General features: G+C 44.7%; 1 protein-coding gene across 1 annotated transcript in view; it reads left to right on the plus strand.

Moving 5' to 3' along the window:
• The window catches only part of LARP4B (La ribonucleoprotein 4B), a 2,371,531-nt gene that overhangs the window by 2,282,796 nt on the left and 69,019 nt on the right, over window positions 1-19,716 (plus strand). The window lies entirely within an intron of this gene.

Below are 19,716 nucleotides of genomic sequence, written 5' to 3' on the forward strand. Positions count from 1 at the left end.
CCCACGTATAGTACTTTGTCCTTCTGCCACAGTTTTGTCAAAATCAACTTCTGCTGGTAGGATTGCATCTTTACTATTAAAAGTCTTAGTTGCTTTCTTGTAGCCAGGTTTGGAGCATACACACAATGTGCCCTTTCAACTAACAATTCCTGCTGTGGAATACCAGTCCAGTTGCTTATTTGTGCTTTAATAAAAGTAATGCAGTCAGTTCCTTCCAGCTTTTCTGGTATAACTGATAATCTCAAGTTTTCCCTATGTTCTCTGTCCTCCAATTCTATTATATTTTTGAAACCTCTCTTCCTGAGCAGTCTCATATTAAGCCAGCCTTTTCTTCATTTCAACCTTTGATTTTTGCAGCTTTATCACCTCATATGAATATTTATTTAAAGCTTCTTCCATTTTTTCCAGCCTTTAGTTGTTTATGTTGATATAGTCCATCAGTCTTTCATTTATTTTAACCAAGTCTGTGTGCAGTTGTCTTATGTCCTCTTGTAGGTTACTGAAGTTCATGTCTGGAGGTTGCATTGCTTTTCACTGAGCAGCTGCAGAACGTTCCCCAGTCAGTGTTTCTTCGTTACTTTTTGTAGCTGATTTTTTTTCCAGGTGCTCCGTATTTCTTTTTTTCCTTGCATCCAGTACACTTATTAGCCAGTTACAGAAATTTACCCATAAGCACAAGTCTACTGGCCTTCTCTGCTGAATTTTTGTTTTCACACTGGGAGAGCTAGAATTAAGCTGTTACTCAATGTGCAGCCATCTTGGAAGTCCTGGATGATCATATTGTTGACTTGGAAAAGATGCATAAAACACAAGAGTTTTATTTATGTTCAGATGTAGGTACTAGGGTATCAACCTGACGGCCTGTGCAAGCCCAGCCAACAAGGTTCCCTGACTTTCGCCACTCAAGAAAGTTATTTTCCTGTGTCCCTGTCGAGCAGAGCCACAGAAGTGATCCCCGGGGTGAACTTCCCAATTCCCATCCACTCATCAAGATTTTTCTTGAAGAGTGCTAATGAGGAACTCTGCATGACATAGATAGGTAGCTTGTTCCAGAGTGTGGGAAGTCTCTAGGACAGGATTCTATCCCTCCAGCATGTTTTGTTTATTGTGGTGACAAGCTTTAGGTCCCTAGAGTATGTATCCTGGAAGGATTGGGATTTCTTTAGGTGTAGCATGTCCAACAGCTCTGGGTTTGACAAAGCTTTGTATGTTAGGCAGAGATCACCTCGGAGTAGGCGATATGCTAAGGAGTAAAGCTGCAGTTTTTTGAGACGGTCACTGTAGAGCATCTATTTGAGGCCCATAATCCTCTTTGTGAGGTACTTCGGTGGCCTTTCCAGCCATTGCACATGTCTTGTGAGGTACATTCCAAAAGGGGCGTTGTACTCAATAATGGGTCTAATGAGAGCTGAGTAGAGGGGAACAATGACCTCTTTTTTCCTGGATGAGAACCCTTTTGTGATGTGTGCCACATAGAAGGATTTCCTGACTACTGTGGAGATGTGATTGTCAAAGGAGAGACTACTGTCCACCTGAGTCCCAAGGTCTCTTAGCATACCTTCAACGTTAAGTGGACTGCCGCCTATGTGGTAGTCCATGGGTACATAGTTTTTTACAAAGGGGATGACAGTGCACTTTTTGACGTTTAGCCTGAGGCCATGGCTCTAACACCAGGCATCTGTCTCAGTGAGGCCCTTCTGTAGGATGTCCACATCATTTGGGGACATAACTATGGCACCTAGTTTGCAGTCATCTGTGAACTTAGTCAGCCAGAAGCCCTTTGTGTTAGCCCTTACTTCAGAAAAGTAGACACCAAACAGGAGAGGACCCAGAACTGAACCCTGTGGTACTCCACTTGTCACTAGTTTGAAATCGGATTTGTAGTCTGCAACATTTACAGTGTAGGTTATCTTAGTGAGCCAGTTGGCAACCCATATTGTGACATATGGAGTTATACTCAGTTTAGTGAGTTTATCTATAATTCCAGAATTAGGGGATGGTGTCAAAAGCCTTGGCAAGATCAAGATAGGCTGTGTGAACTGCCTTACCTTCGTTTACAGCTTTGGTGACTGCCTCAAAGAAGTCAATCAAGTTCAGGAGGCATGATCTGCCTTTCACAGACCCGTGGGGTCCAGAGTTTGGAGGATACCAGTGTCTTTGAGTTCCATGATGATGCGTTCCATGGCCTTGCAGACCAGGCTCATCAGGCTAATAGGGCGATAATTCCTGGGGTCTGTGGTGGCTCCCCCCTTCTGAAGTGGTATAACTGTTGCTGTATGCCATTCAGTGGGTACAAAGCCTGACATGAGGCTATGATTGAACACTGTGCTTAGGTGGTGGGCCAGTTCATTCTGAAGTTCATGTAGAATGCAGCCTGGGATGTTGTCCAGTCCCATGGAAGCTGTGTTTTTGGCTTTGGAGAGTGCAGTTTTACCTGCGCAGTTGTGATTGCAGGGACTCTGCATTCTTCCGGTATAGATATGGACCTTTTAGGGTGTGAGGGGGGGTTTGAGTTAGCACTGAACCTATTAGCCAGGATGTTGGCGATATCAGTTGGTTCTGTAATTTTCATGCCATTGTGCTGTAACTCAGAGCAGATCTGAGTGTTGCCATTGAGATTCTTGACATAGCTATAGAATGCTTTGTGGTTGTCCTAGAATCAGTGGCAATCTTGTGTTCATAGCCAGCTTTGGAGGATTTTATGAGGGATATATCCGCTTCTTACTGAGGATGACCAGGGAGCTCCTTCACTCATGGGATTTTATTCTCTTCTGCAACAGTTTCTTCCTTCTGTTGTAGAGTTTGTTTATAGCAGGGGACCACCAGATTGGCTTCCTTTTTTTGGAGGATAGCGTCTTGGTTCTGTTAGGGATAGCATGATCCATGGACTTGTCTTAAGCGCTTATAGAGTGCATTTCCGTAGGATTCTGCAGTCATAACTGTATTGTCCATCTGCATGGGCGTCGTGAAGTTTGCCACTTCTGTCTTAAGAAGCATGAAGTTGGCTTTGGAGAATTTTTTTACAGCGATTTCCTTAACGGGGGTGGGATGTGGATATCTATGGTGATTGGCTTATGGTCAGATCTGACCAAGAAGGAGTTGACTTCAGGTGTGGAACACCGGTCACTCATGTCGGTAATGACTAGGTGTAGGATATTGTTGCCCCTGGTGGAGGTGTGAATAAATTGATCCAGGGCATTGGAGTTTATGAATTCTAGAAAGCGTTGAGCGAAGGAGTTGGTATAGGGGTAGTTTTCCTAGTTAAGGGTGTTTGGTTGAACCCTAATATTTTCCAGTCTATCAAGAAAAGAGTAGTGCGAGTCCTGGGGCATGGTGGGGGATCTGTAGCAAGCTACAATTTGGATTGCAGTTTTGCCCAGAGTTAGTTGCACTTAGATAATTTCGGGTGCATTATGTTGGGCAACTAGCCAGGAGGTGTGGATATCCTTAATGAATATGGACACACCTCCACCTTTGGTGTTCTGGTCCACGTTAGATGGCCGGAAGGTATGGTATGAGTTATAGCCTGGTAATGCAGGGGTGCTCTCCAGAGTATTGAACCAGGTTTCAGTCACAGCACTGATATCGATGCTCTCCATTTTAAGGAGCGCCTCAAGTGAGTGCATTTTAAGGTTTAGACTTCTAGCATATAGTAGCATTACCATCAGTTTTTGTTTGCCTGTACCTGTTACGGTGGTGGGTTTGCCATTTGAACCTTGCCTAAAAAAGGCACTATAGGGGGTGGCAAGAGCCTTCGCTAGTATCTGGAATGCCAGGGGTGACAGGTGCAGGTCATGTCTGGCAAAGCATTGTGGCCTGTCGACCATGTCTTCCCAGGCAGACAGATACTGGATCCCTTTAGAATGACACCAGAAGCTTAGCCAATTGTTGAAGTCAATCATTTTGTACTTGTACTGTGGTGGTATTCTGGGCGAAGGTAGGATGCTGCTCAGGGCTAGGGTCATACCTGCCTGGATTACAAGATCAGAGAGTTCTTCCATGTTTCTCTTCATGCAGCCCAGGGAGGTACGTCTCAGGTCGTTCACACCAAGATGGACAATGACTGAGTCATATTTGTACTTGATGTAGAGTGACCGGAGTGCATGGGTTATGTGGCGGATCCTGGCACCCGACAGGCAGCTAACAGTAACCTTCTCCTTGTCTAGTATGGTGATTGGAACGTCAGTGTGACTAACTATAGCGTCACCAATTACTAATGTGTTGGGTACGTTGTTTTGCCTTATGGGCTGTAGTTGAGTGGCACACTGAGTCTGTGGGTTGTGTCTCTTTTGGGTTGTGTTGAAGGGTGGAGGTTGCCTGCGATTCTGCTTTGGAGATCTCTGTTACTTGGGCATATTATTATTGAGAGCCTCTGCAAATGTTTTTTGTGGATCTATGTATGTAGCACTCAAAAAGCATCTTACAGCCCAGCACTTGCTCAGATCTAATAGCAAGCACTAATATACCCTGACACTGATTGCCCAGCAGGGCAAAGCTCTTTATTCACCCCTCACCAACCAAGCGACTAAGCAGCTCACCCTACTATTCAGGCATGACCAAAGGGCAGCTTCAGGTGCAATTTCCAGTCCAGCTGGTGAATCTGGGTATCCTGAGGCAATGTTGCAACTGCCTCATGTACACAGACAACCCTCAGTATAAAGAAAAATTTATCAATTTCAACAGTTGTCTAAGCTTCTGGTGTCATTCAAAGGGGATCCAGTGTCTGTCAGCCTGGGACGACATGCTCGACAAGCTGCGTTGCTTCGCAAGAGACGGCTTGCACCTGTCACCCCTAGGCTTTTGAATAGTGGCCAAAGCTCTTGCTGCCCCCATAGTGCCTTTTTTAGGCAAGGCTCAAAAGTCAAACCCACCTCCGTTAGCAGGACAGTTAGCAAAAAAACTGAGGGTTATGCTACTCAATGCCAGGAGTTTAAATCTCAACATGCACGTGCTCGAAGCACTCAGTATGGGGGACTTCGACATCTGTGCAGTAACTGAAACCTGGTTCAAGGCTCCAGAGAGCACCCCAACACTACCAGCTACAACTCATACTACACGATTTGGCCACAGAACACGGACCGAAACACAAAAGGAGGGGGTGTATCCATATTCATCAAGAATACCTACACCTCCAGGTTAGTGGCGCAGCATGATACCTCTGAGATCATCCATGTGCAACTAACATCGGGCAAATCTGCAATGCAAATTGTGGCCTGCTACAGATCACCCTCCATGACCCAGGACTGCCATTCCACCTTTTTGGAGACACTGGAAAACATGAAGGTCCTACCAAACACCCTGATATCGGGCAATTTCAATTACCTTACCATTCACTGGGAAAACTACTAGAGTACAAATTCCCAGGCCCAGCTCTTCTTGGAATTCATCATCTCAAACGCCCTGGATCAGCTGATAAACTCCCCTACCAGAGGTGAAAACATATTGGACCTGGTCATCACCAACATGGGCGACAGGTGTTCCACACCGGAGGTCAGCCCGTCACTGGTTAGATCAGACCATAAACTAATCACTCTGGATGTCCACACCCCACCACCACCCCCAACTAAGGAAACCACAGTAAAAAACTTTTCTAAAGCAAACTTCACCTTACTTAAGACGGAGGTGGTGAGTTTCACAGCCCCCACGCTGAACGATAACGCTGCCCAAGATGCAGAAACCTTTACATATGAACTCTATGAGCACCTACAAGGATGCATGGATCATGCCATCCCTAGCAAAACCGAGACTCACTCCTCTAAGAGAAGGAAACCAGTTTGGTGGACCCCTGCAATAAACAGGCTATACAATAGAAGGAGGAAACTAGTTCAGAAAAAAAGCAAATCCCAAGAAGGAAAGACGTCCCTGATCAGTATCAGTAAGAAACTAAGGTCCCTCATGAAATCATCCAAGGCTATCTTCGAAAGAAAAATAGCCAAGGATTCAAAAGATAACCACAAAGCCTTCTTTAGCTATGTTAAGAATCTAAGTGGCAACTCGCAGATATGCACTGAACTAGTGCAAAATAGCACAAAATGTACTGAACCTACTGATATTGCCAACATCCTGGCAGGTAGATTCAGTGCAAACTTCACCCCCCTCTCACCTCCAAAAGGGCGCACAACAATACCGGAAAAGTGTAGTGTCCCAAAAATCACAGATGCACAGGTGAAAACAGCCCTTTCAAAAGCCAAAATCACAGCGTCAGTGGGACCAGATGGTGTCCCAGGCTGCATCTTGTACGAACTACAGAATGAACTAACCCCCCACCTAAACATGCTGTTCAACCACAGCCTCTCCACAGGCTACATGCCCATAGAATGGCATACAGCAACAGTTATTCCTCTCCACAAAGGAGGGGCCACAACTGACCCTGGTAACTATCGCCTCATAAGTCTGACTAGCCTGGTCTGCAAGACTATGGAACGCATCTTCATGGAACTCATTAACAAAGACATTGGGAACCTCCAAACACTTGACCCAACCCAGTTTAGCTTTGTTAAGGGTAGATTATGCCTACTAAACCTGGTTGACTTCTTCGAGACGGTCACCAAGTTCATAGACGAGGGAAAGGTGGTTCACACAGCCTACCTTGACCTCGCCAAGGCTTTCGACACCATCCCCCACTCGGGTATTGCAGAAAAACTCACCAACCTGAACATAAACCCCTACGTCAAGAGATGGGTTGCCATCTGGCTTACAGACAGAACTCACACGGTAAGAATAGTATGCTCCAGGTCCGAGACTAAACCAGTCACAAGTGGTGTCCCACAAGGCTCGGTCCTGGGACCCCTAATGTTTGGTATATACTTCTCAGAAGTACAGGCAAACACAGGAGGACTATGGCTAACCAAGTTCGCCGATGACTGCAAACTGGAAGCCATAATTGACTCTCCGACTGACATGGACATCCTCCAAAAGGGCCTTACTGAGATGGACACCTGGTGTCAAAGTCATGACCTCAAGCTAAATGCCAAAAACTGCATAGTCATCCCGTTTGGGAAAATCAAAACACCCACGAATTACCACATAGGTGGCAGCCCCCTTAATACAGAAGAGGTAATAAGAGATCTGGGGACCCAGGTAGATAGTAATCTCTCCTTTGACAATCATATTGCCAAAGTAGTTAGGAAATCCTATGTGGCCCATCTAATTACTAAAGGGTTCGCATCTAGAAATAAAGAGGTTATAGTGCCCCTCTTCTCATCACTCATTAGACCCATCATAGAGTACAATGCCCCATTTGGGATGTACCTCACAAGACAGTTCCAACAGCTGGAAAGACCGCAAAAGTATCACACCAAGAGGATTACTGGCCTCAAACATATGTCCTATGCAGCCCGACTGAAAAAACTCTGGCTGTACTCAGTGGCATATCGCCTACTCAGAGGTGATCTCTGCCTGACTTACAAAGCCATGTCCAACTCAGAATTGATGGACATGCTCCATGTAAAGAAATCCAAGTCACTGTGAGCCATGCCGCTCTAGTGAGCTAAACCTCGCCACAGCAATAAATAGAACATGCTGGAGAGATAGATTCCTGTCACAGAGACTCCCCATGCTTTGGAACAAAATTCCAAATTGCATCAGGCAGAGCCCCTCACTAACACTGTTCAAGAGAAACCTTGACGAGTGGATGGGTAACAGAAAATACACCCCTGGGATCACTTAATTGGCTCTGCTTGACAGAGGATCAGTTAATTAATCAATGGGGCGGCGAAAGCTGACACACACTGGCTAGGCTTCTAAATGCCCTTGGGCAGATAGCCTAGTACCTACATATGAACCTATGTATGGGTTTTAGTGGTGTAGGTTTAGTGGGACTATGTGATGAGTGCTGTGTGGTACAAGTGTTTACCTTCTCCTCTTGACTGACAAGTTCAGTCTTGGGTTGAGAGAGCTTTGCCTCCAGTTTGGCTAGATAAATGCATCTCTTACAGGCTGTAGTGTTGGTTGGTAGGAGGAGAGGGTTGTCAGTGTACATGAGGCAATTGCTAAATTGCCCCAGCATGCCCAGATGCATCAGGTAGACAGGAGAGAACACGGGGAGTTGTCCCTTGGACATGCCTGGGTAATTACTATTTTCTTTAAGACAAGTGAAGGAAGCAAGTACTAGAGCTGTTTTCCTCTAAGCAACTGAGGAAGATGAGTACAGAAAACTGTTATCCACTAGGTAATGAGGAAGGTTGAGTGCTGTAGTAATTTGTAGCTTATTTAGTGCTTAGAACAGTTCTGAAAAAGTGCTGAGCACGAAAAAGCAGATTCAAGTGCTAAAATTAGGAATCTTCTGCATTTTACACTGTTTATTGCACTTTAAGTTACTAATTGTTGCAAATTGTTTCTGTAGGCTACACACTAAAGTGCGCTAGCCGATTTACAGCATTTATAGCATTTACTGTCTGTTTTTTTTCCTTGTCTCTGTAATAAAACAAAAAAATCTCTTGTTTTCCCTTACTGAACTAGAGTAGTCCAGTTTCAGAGTTGCTGATCCCTGGGCTTTGTTTTTAGTTCCTGTTACTGATCCATTGCCTTATTAGGGAGGAGGGAAGTTTCTTTGCTTACCAGTGGGAGTGGGAAGCACTGAGCAGCCTTTCTGTCCGATTTGGTGAAGTTTCAGCCAGAAACTAGTAGTCCATTGGTCGTTTTGTCCAATTCCTAGCTCCTTTCAGCCCCCTGCTATAAAACACGCTAAACACGCATTTTTCCAGCTTGTACCAACTCAGCACAGATCCTCGTGGTGGCCTGCAGAGTGATCCAAGCAGCAGAGAGCTAAAAGAGTGACTTTCTACCAGATATAAGTATTTTTTGTGGCTTTCCCACTGTTATTTAAGCTAGCGACTGCATTTCGCCTGTTTTACTGCTACTTTAAGTGATTTCTGCATTTTACACTGTTTATTGCACTTTAAGTTACTAATTGTTGCAAATTGTTTCTGTAGGCTACACACTAAAGTGCTAGCCGATTTACAGCATTTACTGTCTGTTTTTCCTTGTCTCTGTAATAAAACAAAAAAAATCTCTTGTTTTCCGCCTTACTGAACTAGAGTAGTCCAGTTTCACAGTTGCTGATCCCTGGGCTTTGATTTTAGTTCCTGTTACTGATCCATTGCCTTAGTAGGAGGAGGGAAGTTTCTTTGCTTACCAGTGGGAGTGGGAAGCACTGAGCGGCCTTTTGTCTGATTTGGTGAAGTTTCAGCCAGAAACTAGTAGTCCATTGGTCGTTTGGGCCAATTCCTAGCTCCCTTCAGCCCCTGCTATAAAACACGCTAAGCTGAAGCGCTGAGTTACCACTGTTGCACACAAGAGCAGCGGCGGTTAAACAAGGTTAAACTATTTGGGCCATCTAAATTCCACTCTTCCAATTTTCCCTTAAAACTACCTTCCTCGAGCTGTACTGCTGATCTAACCAGCATATCCTATAACTGAAAAGTTCATCTCTACTTGATTCCCAAGTAGACTATTCTCTATCTGTAAAGCCTAGCACTTACTCCTACAGTACTTGCACCTTGATAAAGCACTCTTATTATAGATAGTACCCCACCAGCCTAAAACCCACTTCCCCGGAGTCCTTTGAAAGTCTCTTTATCTACTACTTCTAGTATGTCGAGGGATCAGTTGCTAGTGTCCTCTCCAGCTCAACTGGTGAACCTGGGAATATTGAGGCAATGTTACAACTGCCTCATGTACACAGACAATCCTCTCCTTCTCCCACAAAACACAAATACATGCGAGAGATGCAACTATACGGCCAAACTGGAGGCTGAGCTCTCTCAACATAGGACTGGCAAGACCAGACAGGAGGAGAAGGTAACCACACACAATACATACCCAGTCACACATGGTACCATCACAACTTCAAATCATACACATACTCACACAAAGACATACTCGGAGGCTCTGATCAAAAATTTACCAAAACAGCAGAGGCCACCAAAGCAGACAGCCAAACAACTACCACCTCACGACCCAACACATGCAACACATAGACCACACAGAGTGTCAAACAGTCACAGCCCTTAAGGCCAAACAAAATGCCAGACACACTTGTCATTGGTGATTCCATAGTCAGACACACTGACGTCCCGCTCACCAGACTGAGTAAAGAGAAGGTCACAGTAAGCTGCCTGTCAGGCGCTAGAATCCGCCACATAACGCAAGCACTCAGGTCTCTCAACAGCAGGTACAAGTACGACTCAGTCATTGTCCACGCTGGTGTCAACGACCTGAGACGTACCTCCTTGGACTACATGAAAAGGGACATCGAGGAGCTCTCTGATTATGTAGCCCAGGCAGGTATGACCCTGACCTTGAGCAGTATCCTACCTTCACCTAGAATGATGCCACAATACAGTGATAAGATGATCATCTTTAATAATTGGCTTAAATTCTGGTGTCATTCTAAGGGATCAATGTCTGTCTGCCTGGGATGACATGCTGGACAAGCCACGCTGCTTCGCAAGGGACGGCTTGCACCTGTCACCCTGGGCTTCGGATATTGGCAAAGGCTCTTGCCACCCCATAGTGCCTTTTTAGGCAAGGCTCAAATTCTAAACCTACCACCCTAGAACACCAAAAGGAAAAAACTAAGGGTAATGCTGCTCAATGCCAGAAGTCTCAATCTCAAGATGCACGCACTCGAGGCCCTTCTCAATATGGAGAACATCGATGTCTGTGCTGTGACAGAAACCTGGTTCAAGGCTCCTGAGAGCACCCCAGCACTAACAGGTTTCACCTCATATCATGCGTTCCGCCCCAAAATCCGGACAACACCAAGAAAGGAGGGGGTGTCCATATTCATAAAGGACACCCACACCTCAAGGTTGGTGGCAACGCATGATGCATCGGAGACCATCCAGGTGCAATTAACCATAGGCAAGACTGCTCTGCAATTTGTAGCATGTTACAGGCCACCCTCTCAAACTCAGGAACCTCACATGGCCTTCCTGAAAACATTGGAGGGGATAAATGTATCTCCAAACACCATCATACTAGGTGACTTCAACTACCCTAATATAGACTGGGAACACTACTCAAGCCCTAACACTCTAACCCAAAGATTCCTGGAGTTCATAAACTCAAATGCCATGGAACAACTAGTCACCATCCCCACAAGAGGAGAAAACATACTTGATCTCATCATCACGAACATGGGATCAAAATGTTCAACACCGGAAGTATACCCCTCACTGGTGAGATCAGATCATAAACTAATCTCGCTGGAGGTCCTCATCCCGCCCCCACCTGAAACAAAAAAGACCACAGTGAAAAACTTCTCAAAAGCCGATCTCACACTTCTAAAAACTAGTGTGGTCTCCTTTAAGGCCCCTGAGCCAGTGGTAAACATTACTCAAACCGCTGAATCACTTACAAATGCCTTCTACCAGCACCTACAGGACTGCATGGATCAGGCAATCCCAAACAAAACTAAGACTCTCTGTACCAAAGGCAAGCGTCCAGTCTGGTGGACCCCAGCCATAAACAAGCTCTACAACAAAAGGAGGAAGCTACTACAAGATAGAGCAAAATCCTTGAAAGGTAAGACACCTTTGATCATTATAAGTAAAAAGCTAAGAGCTCTCATAAAATCATCCAAGGCAAATTTTGAGAGAAAAATCGCCAAGGACTCTAAAGAGAATCATAAGGCCTTCTTTAGCTATGTTAGAAACCTAGGAGGAAACTCCCAGATATGCTCAGAATTAGTTCAAAATGATGTGAAAATTACTGAACCTACACACATTGCCAACATACTGGCTGACAGGTTCAGTGCAAACTTCTCCCCTCCCCAAAGGAGAGATATCTATTCCAGAGGATTGTAGCCCCAAACATCTCCAACGCCCAGGTGAGAACTGCCCTCACTAAGGCAAAAACACAGCATCCATGGGACGGATGGTGTCCCCGGCTGTGTGTTTCATGAACTCAACGAGGAATTAAACCCACAGTTAGGACAGCTGTTTAATCTTAGCCTCACCTCAGGATACGTACCAAGGAGTGGCGCCTGGCGACTGTGGTCCCACTTCATAAGGCGGTGCCTCCACAGACCCTGGAAATTACCCCATTAGCTTGACAAGCCTTATCTGCAAAGCCATGGAGAGGATCATAATGGAACTCATAAATAAAGACATAGGGAACTTGCAGACTTTGGATCCAACTCAGTTTGGCTTTGTCAAAGGCAGATCCTGTCTCTTAAACTTGGTTGACTTTTCGAGACAGTCACCAAGGCCATTGATGAGGAAAGGCAGTCCATACAGCCTACCTCGACCTGGCAAAGGCCGACACAATACCCCACTCAGGTATCATCGAAAAACTCATCAGCTTGAATGTAAACCCATACATCACAAGATGGGTTGCAAACTGGCTAAGTGACAGAACCCACAGGGTCAGAGTTGCTGGAGCCATGTCAGACTCAAAGCCTGTCACAAGTGGTGTCCCACAGGGCTCAGTCCTGGGTCCACTCTTGTTCGGCATCTACTTTTCTGAAGTACAAGCAAACACAGGAGGGTTATGGCTGACAAAGTTTGCAGATGACTGCAAACTGCGCGCCATAGTCGAAAACACATCTGACACAGATATCCTCCAGAAGGGCCTCACAGAAACGGATAACTGGTGCCAGAGCCATGGCCTGAAGTTCAACACCCAAAAACGCATAGTCATACCCTTCGGGAAACACAAGGTTACACCTAGCTACCATATAGGTGGCAGTCCACTGAGCACAGAAAAAGTCATCAGAGATCTGGGGACCCAGGTTGACAGTAGCCTTTCGTTTGACACTCATGTTGCTAAAGTAGTTAGGAAAACCTTCTATATCACCCACCTGATCATGAAGGGATTCACATCTAGATCAAGGGAGGTCATCGTCCCTCTGTACACATCACTTATTAGACCTATGATTGAGTACAATGCCCGTTCGGAATGTATCTGACCAGACACCTGCTGCAGCTTGAAAGGCCCCAAAAGTTCCTCACCAAAAGGATAAAGGGTCTCAAAATATGTCTTATGCTGCCCGACTGAAAGAACTCCAGCTCTATTCAGTCTCATACCGCTTGCTCAGAGGTGACCTGTGCCTGACATATAAGGCCATGTCAAACCCAGATTTGATGAATATGCTTCACCTCAAAAATCTAGATCCCTCAGAACCACAAGGCGGAGACTTAAACCTTGACACGGTTATAAATAGAATGTGCTGGAGGGACAGATTCATCACCCAGAGACTCCCTATGCTGTGGAACAAAATCCCGGTACATGTGAGGCAGAGCACCTCTCTGGCCTTGTTCAAGAGGAATCTTGACCAATGGATGGGAGATTGCAGATATACCCCAGGGATTACTTCAGTGTCACTGCTTGACAGAGGCACAGCAAAATGATAGGCATAGTTTTTATTCAAACTAAAGGGGTGGCGAAAGCCACATAATTATGGGCTAGGCTTATAAATGCCCTTGGGCAGATAGCCTAGTATGAACCTATGAACCTATGAACCTCTAAGGGAAAAACTGAGGAGCAGACTTTATGGTGCCGGGAATAGTTTAACCTTAGCTAAGTGGTGCTGCGGGATGCACAAACCTGGGTTTTTAACTCAGAAGGTTAAAAGGGATAGAAATCAGCCCAAAACGGCCAATAAGGTTAATTTCACAGCTGGAAACCACTCCTCGTGTGACAGATAGGCTGTTCTAATGTTTACCACTCTCACTGATGAGCAGAAAGACCTTCCACTACCACAAGGTCTGGACCACTCAGAAACCCAGACTAAAGTCCTGAAACCAGCAGATCTGGGATCCAGACTATTCTAGTATAGGAAAGGGTGAGAAACGAGCAGTACAGATAGATGTCCTTCAAGAATGCAACTGCAGTCATAACATGTGGGTTGTCCTGCCTCAGGTAGCCCTCGGTCGGCCGGATTCCAAAGTCTGGGTCCGACGTCGGCTGATGTCGCATTTCTCTCCGACGTCAGAGCGGCTGGAGTACATAAGCATCAGCCGACGCCATTTTCTTCAGTCTTTCTTGCCGTGGTGCCCGAAGCAGAAGCAGTTCGCAAGTGCCGGTCGGTCAGCTCCTGTATTCTACGATACCGAAGTCATCGAAAAAGCTAAGTACCTCGTTGGGGACCTTTTCTTGCCTCAGCCGATGTCAGAAATTACTGAAAAAGTTAACAATTGTCTTTTTTGTGGTAAAAAACGAATATGATACCAAACTATCAATAAACACAAAAAATAGCAGAAAAATGCCACGGCAGAATATACGGACTTTTATTATTACCTCAACCTTCTTCAGACATAAACAATTAAAACAACCACACAACCTTGCTTAAATATACAATACTTGATTAAAAATCAGCCCCTTAATTAATCCATTAGTTATCATAACTTCTTAAAGCTGCAAGAGGATTTGTAACTTTAACTAGTGGATTTACATTATTCTATATAAAAAGTAGTATATCCATATATGTATATGATATTATAACTACATACATACATAAATTTTATGCTTTCCTTTAAAAATATATAACTTCCTAAACATAGTTTGTATTTAAATATATGCACACATAAATAATTTTTTTTTATATAATATCAGTGTGTATATAAGATAACATAAACATTTAGTAGATGATCTGGATTTTAATATATATGTTTATTTTTACTAAATCCAGTTACATGGTCTTTTATATATTTATATTTTTAAGTTTCTTTAACTTATGAGTTGGTGTTGTTGGAGAATCTTGTGGAATGGTTCTTGATGTTATTATTGATAATCAACATTTAAATACAAACTATGTTTAGGAAGTTATATATTTTTAAAGGAAAGCATAAAATTTATGTATGTATGTAGTTATAATATCATATACATATATGGATATACTACTTTTTATATAGAATAATGTAAATCCACTAGTTAAAGTTACAAATCCTCTTGCAGCTTTAAGAAGTTATGATAACTAATGGATTAATTAAGGGGCTGATTTTTTAACCAAGTATTGTATATTTAAGCAAGGTTGTGTGGTTGTTTTAATTGTTTGTCTGAAGAAGGTTGAGGTAATAACAATAAAAGTCCGTGCTTTGTATATTCTGCCGTGGCATTTTTCTGCTATTTTTTGTATTTTTTGTGGTAAACAAATACCTCATAAGGATTTCCACTCTTACTGCCTCCCTTGCCTGGGCCCAGACCACGACGTCTCGGCCTGTGTAGCCTGTGCTCGCTTCAACAAGCGCACTCTCAGGCGCCGGGCGGAGTTCGCTGAAGATTTTTTCGGCGATAAATTTGCCTACACCATGCCGTCGGATCTTCCGATATCGCAAACACCCAAAAAGCGAAAAGACCGGGACCGACATCCTCGGCCCGCGTCTACCACCAACTCCACACCAAAACCTAGCGTGAGTGCTCCGGTTCCCTCTGAGACGGTCTCTCCACCGCTCCGAACCGAAGACACCGCATTACCGACTACTCCGATTCCAGACGTTACTCCGACGCCAGTTATAGACTTTCCTCCAGATACCGAAACCGAGGAAATGCCCGAGACCATTGCTGTAGACAAGGTCACTCCTGCACGTGGAGCTGCCAGGCCTCCTATGGCCATGTCTATTAAGGACTACTCTAGGGCTAAGGCAGCCAGCAAAACAAAGCATATTACTTCTAAATCCTTACCTCAGCCGACTCCGGAGACACAAATTATGTCCATGGCGGCTGATTTAATTTCCATGATTAGAGGTTCACAGGTCCATCCTGAGAGAGCATCCCAGCCTCCTCCTGATAAAAGGCCCCGGGTTGAACCCTCTGACCCTACTCCTTCAGATGTAGACTCTGAGGGCTCTGTTCACTCTGATAGCCAGGAAGAGCTCTTCCAGACTTATGAGGACTCGGATGCAGAAGATTCCATCCCTTCAGCCTCCCCTCCTGAGGATATTTCTTTTGGGGAAGTTCTGCACACCATGAGGGAACATTTCAAGTGGCAGGGTCAGGAATATTCTGATTCTAGGAAACGCCTTAGGACTTTACTTAAGAAGCCTCAGCACAGGCCCTTAGCTATTCCTCCTGTACTTGATGTTCTGGATAATTTGTATTCTGACCCTAGCGCTACCCCTGATTCTCTTCCTCCTGTTCCAGCCAAGCCAGACAGGTATTACAGGGTCCCAGAAACTCATTCCCATTTATTCAGGGCCCATTCTGCTGATTTGGAAACTATTTCACAGGGGCCTAAAGGAGTTTCAGCCTCCACCTCAAAAAATCCTTTGCCCTCCAACAGGGAAGCAAGGTCATTAGAGAGATGGGGCGAAAAGGTTTACACACCCACTACCTTATCTATGAGAGCTTTAAATTGCCTTTTTCATATGTTACAATATCAGGATTATCTCTTAGAAGATTTACAAAAAACATTAGCTTCTCCTGAGCCTTTAGACAGGAAGACTTTGCAGGAAGCTGTACATAACACTCAGCAAGTAAGCAATCACTTCCTGCAGTGTGGATATGATGCACTGGAAGCTTCATGTAGGGCAGCTATGACAGGGGCAGTGATTTGTAGACATGCTTGGTTAAAAGATCAACCTCTACCAGATCATGTAAAAGCAAAACTTCTGGATGCACCTTTGGAAAAGAACAAGCTTTTGTTGCAAATGCTAAGGATGTGTTAAAGACCATCGAAGAAAAAGCAAAATCAGTTCAGACTGTGAAAGATTTCCTCCAGGTTCAACCCCCCAGATTCAGTAGGAATTGGCCTTCAACAAACTGGTCCTTTCCTAATCCAGAAAAGTTTCAAAGGGGTAAGAACAGACGTGGCCGAGGAAGAGGCCAATACAGAGGCCCTTACAGGGGACGACAATGGCAGCCAGGAAACCAAAGAAGTGACGCAGGGGTTTCACCTGCCCAACAACCACAAACTCAATGACTTTCCTCTACTACCGCCTACCAGGGAACAACTAGAAGCTCCCTTGGGTGGGAAATTATCTCTGTTTGCAGAAAACTGGCACAGACTGACAAAGGACAAATGGATTTTGGACATTATAGACTGAGGGTACAGGTTTCATTTTCATACCTTACCAAGAAAACAAGGCATGCCAAACCTACCACAAAATCAAAGGGCAGAGGCTATCAAACAAATCACTCTGCTGACTTGAATGAAAGCAATAGAAAGAGTTCCACAGCAAGAACAATAACAGGGGTTTTACTCAAGACTGTTCCTTGTTCCAAGAAAAGAATCTCAATGGAGACCAATACTGGACTTGTCCTTATTAAACACCTTTCTCATAGTACCAAAGTTCAAAATGCTGACTCTACAGCAACTCCTTCCCATGCTGGGCAAGGAGTCGTGGCTGATTACTCTGGACCTCAAGGAGGCATACCTGCATGTCCCTATCAGACACAGCTGCAGAAGATACCTCAGATTTCTTGCAGGGCCAGAGCATTATCAATTCTCAGCATTGCCATTTGGCTTATCTACTGTGCCCAGAGTATTTACAAAATGCCTGGCTTCAGTAATTGCTCATTGCAGGCTCCAGGGTATACAAATTTACCCGTACCTGGACGACTGCCTCATACAAGCGGACGACAAATTGATGTTGACAAGAAATGTGGATTATGTCATATGATTACTTCAAGCTCTGGGATACACAGTCAACTTCCAAAAGTCAAGACTGCAGCCATCCCAGCAAATAATCTTCTTAGGAGCCAAACTAGACACAGCCTCTCAGATGGCTTACCTGACAGAAGACAAGCAAGAGAAGTTAACTCATTACTTCAAAGGTTTAGCAAAACTCACCCAGATGACTGCAAGGAGATTCCTATAGGCCCTGGGTTACATGGCATCCTGCATTCTACTGGTTCCATTAGCAAAACTACACATGAGAAAGCTTCAATGGTACCTAAAAAGCATTTGGTCTCAACACAGCAACAACTTGGAGACAATCATACCACTCATTCCATGCCTACAAAAGGAATTCCTATGGTGGGCCTCGGTGAGCCAGGAAAACACAGGTATGTCATTCAAAAAACCACAGACAACACAGACCATGACTACAGACGCCTCAGACCTTGGATGGGGCACATGGAAGGCAGGTGTATACAAGGACAATGGTCTCCAAAGGAAGCACATCTGCATATAAACCAAAAGGAAATGCTGGCAGTAATGCATGCCATCGAGGCTTTTCAACACCAACTCCAGCAAGGCCATTTAATGATACGGACAGACAACACCACTGTGATGTGGTACATAAACAAGCAGGGGGCACCCACTCTTACCCCTTTGCAGACTGACAATGCAGCTTTGGGAGAAATCACTGAGCCTAAACATCCAGTTACAATCCCAGTTTGTTCCAGGAAAAGACAATGTGTTGGCGGACAGCCTAAGCAGGAATTTCACAGATCCACACGAGTGGAGGTTACATCCGAAGGCCTTCAGACAACTCACTTCGACATGGGGCAAGCCAGAAGTGGACCTATTTGCCTCTCACCTCAACCATCTTCTACCAAAATTTTGCACAAGGACATACCATCCAAAAGCTTGGAAAATAGATGCCCTCTCATTCAATTGGAACCCCCTAGCAATCTATGCATTCCCACCTCTGCCACTGATGACCTCAGTATTACTAAAGATCAAAGCAGAGAAGCCCAAGGGAATCATAATAGCTCCGGATTGGCCAAGACAACACTGGTACCCACTACTACGGAGCATATGTCACACCAGGAGGTGGGCCCTCCCTCAGTGGCCTCTACTTTTGACTCAACACAATTTCGAAACACTGCATCCAAACCTTCAGACACTGCAGCTAACAGCTTGGGAGATCCCATAAATAACTTCAGCTTATCTCTCTAAGGAAGTTCAGCGGATACTAACAGAGGCTCTAAGACCATCCACCAGAAAGGTTTACTTAGCAAAGTGGAAAAGATACAGCAATTGGAATACCAGCAAGGGACATGATGCTTCATTGCTGAACATCCCACTTATCTTGGAATATTTGGTAGATATGTTAAAGAACGGCCTCTCATATTCTTCCATAAAGATACATGCATCTGCTATTTCAGCTAGATACAACACTGATCCTCCTGTTTTCTCTCACCCTTTACTAAGACAATTCCTCAGGGGAATCAAGAACATTAAACCACCAAGAAAGGCCCCAGTGCCAGCCTGGGACCTCAATTTTGTCTTAGAAAAACTGACTCTACCTCCTTTTGAGCCAGCAGCTTCAGTTGACTTGCAATTTCTATCATGGAAGACAGCTTTCCTGTTGGCAATTACCTCAGCAAGAAGGGTTTCGGAGCTACAGGCCCTAATGGCAATACCACCCTTTATTATTTTCCACAGAGACAGGGTTTCATTAAGGACCAACCCTACTTTTATGCCAAAAGTGGTATCTAGGGTTTCTCTAAATCAAGCCATTCATCTGCCTGCTTTCTTCCCCAATCCTGAGAATAAGGGGGAAAGACTTCTGCATACCTTGGACATTCACAGACAACTTCGATACTACCTGGACAGAACCAAGGCCAGTAGGAAGTCTGAACAACTTTTGTAGCGTCGCCTGCAGTCCAGGAAAAGCAATTTCAAAACAGACTATTTCTAAATGGATTGGACATTGCATCAGATTCTGTTATTCCTTTCATGGAAAGAATGTTCCAGCCATTGTCAGACCACATTCCACCAGAGCTACAGCCACCTCTACAGCTTTTTTAAGAGGGGTGCCTACCAAGGACATCCTAGAAGCTGCTACATGGAGCTCCATGCATACGTTCTCCAAACACTACAAT

This window comes from Protopterus annectens, chromosome 3.part0, assembly GCF_019279795.1.
Source record: "Protopterus annectens isolate FY-2018-M chromosome 3.part0, PAN1.0, whole genome shotgun sequence".
Classification (NCBI taxonomy): domain Eukaryota; kingdom Metazoa; phylum Chordata; order Ceratodontiformes; family Protopteridae; genus Protopterus; species Protopterus annectens.